Source organism: Pipra filicauda, unplaced genomic scaffold, assembly GCF_003945595.2.
Source record: "Pipra filicauda isolate LSUMZ 115617 unplaced genomic scaffold, ASM394559v2 scaffold127_size2900866_pilon, whole genome shotgun sequence".
Taxonomy (NCBI): domain Eukaryota; kingdom Metazoa; phylum Chordata; class Aves; order Passeriformes; family Pipridae; genus Pipra; species Pipra filicauda.
Genome location: NW_024103740.1, coordinates 1,053,422 through 1,056,367, shown reverse-complemented (window position 1 = coordinate 1,056,367; position 2,946 = coordinate 1,053,422). Strand labels below are relative to the sequence as shown.

Genomic DNA, 2,946 nt, shown 5'->3' with positions numbered 1-2,946 from the left:
GCCAAAATAACTTTAACTGAAAAGAGTGAGTAAAACTTACATTTTCAGGTCAGATGTTCAGCAGAATTAAATGGAGACAACTATGAAGAGAAAACTAAATTATGTATTTAAGAAATTGGGTTAATAGTACTTGCAGTTCTGTCATTACTCGAGAATGTTTTTATTATTGGATAAGTTGCAGGAAATAAGCCACGTACTATTGTAGTATGTGCCCAGTAATTAAAAAAATTATACATTGTTCACAAGTTTGGGACAAAGGACATTTTACTTCAACACTTCAAGCAAATGTTTGAGGACAGTGTGAGTTCACAGATGATATCAAAGGTATGCCTGACTATTTTTAATATTTCTCATCTTGGAGTACTTGTAAAACACAGCAAAACTTCAGAGATTTCAGAGGATGCTGAGAGCCCCTCATCCAATTCTGAAACATTGTAACAGCACCCTAACAAATGCCAGGGGCTCAGAGGCACTACGAGGGGCACTGCTGTACACCAGCAATAAATATCTTTTTAAAACAAAGGTCACTGTAACCACTCTGACTGCCTTCTTTGCCAGAAGAAGGAGAACACTTGGCTATTTCAAAATTAGCAGAGGAGAAGAAATTATTTTATGCATTTATTTTTAGTTTGCTGATTAATAATTAATAACTGGCAGATCTTTGTGGTGCCAGGATTCATGTGCTGGTTGTTTTGATGAAAAGGCCATACTGATTCTTCCATGAAAGCTAAGTGGACAAAAATGTATAGACTGTAAGTTCTGGTAAGGTTGCAACACCTTATCTTTTGGCAATAACCTTCTTATGGGAAAAAATACTTGCTTTGCTGCAAGAATTAAATAACTCACCACAGAACCACCCACCCTATTGATGGAACAGGAACTTCTCATCAACTCTTACTGTAAACTACTGAACTTTTTTTTTTTTCAAATGGATTACCCATAACAAGATGTGACAAACATGTATTAGAATATCACATGGAAATATTCCTATCACTGAAGAGCGAGTATTTAATATCAATGAAACCTATTTCTGTCTCTTTAAAGATGTTATATAATTCTCTGCAGTCTGTATATGGATTTGCACATGCTTAAGCAAGAAACAGATTCTCACTACTTTAAAAACCTTCTGATGTCTTGAACTGACTAATCTGTTGATGAAACTGTCAAATGCTCATTGATAGCACTGGCTTGTTAAGCAGAGCAGAGCACAGCACCACTCACAACCTTGGCACACAGCAGTTACACCCCCAGTGACCCCACCAGCAGGGGCAACACTGGCTGTAGCTGTGACCATTGTCACCAACACTTCACCTTGCTGCTGCCTGCAACCTGTTAGGCAAAGGTCAAGGTAAAATGCCAGCTTAGCCTGCTACCACGATGTCACTTAAAATATACTGAGCCACCAAAAAGCTCTGTCACTCACCTCCCTCCCTGAGGGGCTCAGCTGCCCTCATGCCAAGGAGCAAGCCCAGCTTGGATGATATGGCTGCACAACTTCAGCCCAGACTTCTGAAGGAAGAGACTTCTGAAACAGGGCTGTGCCTGTGGAAACACAAGAGAAGTTTTGGAATCAGAATGAGAATGGTGTTGATAACACACTGATGTTTGGGTTTTTGCTAAGTCGTGTTTATCATTAGTCAAGGACTCCTTGGGTTTTTTTATGTCTCATGTTCTGCCACTGAGGAGGTGCACAAAAAAACCTGGGAGGGACCAGGTGACATGAATGGGCCAAAGGGGTATTCCCACCACAGAACATCATACCCAGTATACAAACTGGAGGGAGTTACCTGGAAAGGGGACCAATCTGGGTTTGGGGAGGGGAGTCTGGCATCGGTCAGCAGGTGGTGAGCAATTGTATTGCACATCACTTGTTTGGGGGTGGTGGTGTTTGCCTTTCCCTTTTTAATATCATTATTATTATAATTTAAAATTATTACTGTATTTCACTTTGGGTTTGGTTTTTAAACTGTTCTTATCTCAACCTACAAGTTTTACTTTGATTCTCCTCCCCATTCCACCAGGGTTGGGTGGAGAGAAAGAGGTTGAGAGTGGTGCTTAATTTCCAGCTGGGCTTAAATCACAACACATATAATACAAGTTTTATGGCACATGTGGTAGTCTTGGTCCAGTTCATTATACTTTCATTTACATGCACAAATTTCCTCCGGGGGTGTCTGTTTTGGCATTATAATCACTTGATGTGATGTGAGGTTACATTCCATCCTATCAGCTACCACCAAGTTTTTATTTAACCTTATACTCTTTTAGTTTCTGCTTGAATCTATTTGAACAACTGGTTGTCAAGGAAATAAGGATTTGTGTTGTTCTGTCCCTGGGGACTCTGCATTCCTCCATCACTCCCTTCCAAGCTTCCACAGCCTGTGATTCTGAGATTCTGTGAAACCCCGCTGTCACAGAACCCCAGACTGTGTAAGGTTGGAAGGGACCACAGTGGGTCTCTTGGTCCCCTCTCCCTGCTCCAGTAGGGTCATCCCCGGGCACACGGCACAGGATTGTGTCCAGACGGTTCTGGAATATCTCCAGGGAGGGAGATTCCACACCCTCAGTGGGCAATCTGTTCCAGTGCTCTGAATGAAGTTCCTCCTCATGTTCAGGTGGAACTTCCTGAGCATCAGTTCCTGCCCGTTCCCTCTTGTCCACCCCCGAGCAGAGCCTGGTCCACCCTCTGACACCTCCCTTTAGACATTTATACGCACGGATGCCATGTCTGTAACGCTGCTGGCAGTTCCCACGAGGTTGCCGTGTGTTTTCCCCTCACGCCCCCGGGGCCATTTAAAGCCGCCGCGTTAAAGGGGGCGGGCACAGGGTGTTACGACAGCCGCCTTTTGCGGCAGCGCGGGTTTGCGGCGCGCGGCGGCGCCCGACGGCAGAAGGAGCGGAGCGGGAGGAGGAGGGAGGACAACAAAGGGCCGGCGGGGCCGGGCC

At 44.2% G+C, this 2,946-nt stretch overlaps 1 long non-coding RNA gene across 1 annotated transcript; it reads right to left on the bottom strand.

Moving 5' to 3' along the window:
* Window positions 1-605: 605 nt before the first annotated feature.
* LOC114000057 lies at window positions 606-2,923 on the bottom strand. The gene is made up of 3 exons (XR_003545085.2): window positions 2,718-2,923; window positions 1,424-1,542; window positions 606-727 (listed from the first exon to the last, which is right to left on the bottom strand). It is a non-coding gene; the product is annotated as an uncharacterized LOC114000057 (long non-coding RNA).
* Between the last annotated feature and the right edge of the window lie 23 nt (window positions 2,924-2,946).